Genomic DNA, 455 nt, shown 5'->3' on the forward strand with positions numbered 1-455 from the left:
AAAAAATGCCGGAAAGGTCACATAATAATGAGCTCTTACAGCAAACACACTCTTCCCTTCCCCCTTCCTTCTATCTCACAATAAAATCATCTCCTTCAATTTGCCGTGATCGTCGCGACCAGGAGCCAGGTGATTATCCTAATTAATGTCTATCTAATTAAATTACTGTCAGCGGTTAACCAATGGCAGAAGCCGTTTCATCCTCTCCACAAGCAGCAAGATCAAAAGTGAGTCTTTCCTGATTGCTGCATAGTGTCAATTGGCCAATCTCTTCTCCCAGGGAAGGGGAGAGAGAGGAGGAAAAAAAAAAAAAAAAAAAAAAATCAAACGTTTGGGAAGCATTTGGTGGATGAAGTGCTTTCCGTCTAGTGAGGGTCCCAGGATGTCTAGCTTCTGCTACTGAGGAGCCCTTTCAGATCCAGGGACTGAAGGGTTATTACTGTGGTGCTAGAGCT

Source organism: Egretta garzetta, unplaced genomic scaffold (assembly GCF_000687185.1).
Source record: "Egretta garzetta isolate BGI_Z169 unplaced genomic scaffold, ASM68718v1 scaffold16, whole genome shotgun sequence".
Taxonomy (NCBI): domain Eukaryota; kingdom Metazoa; phylum Chordata; class Aves; order Pelecaniformes; family Ardeidae; genus Egretta; species Egretta garzetta.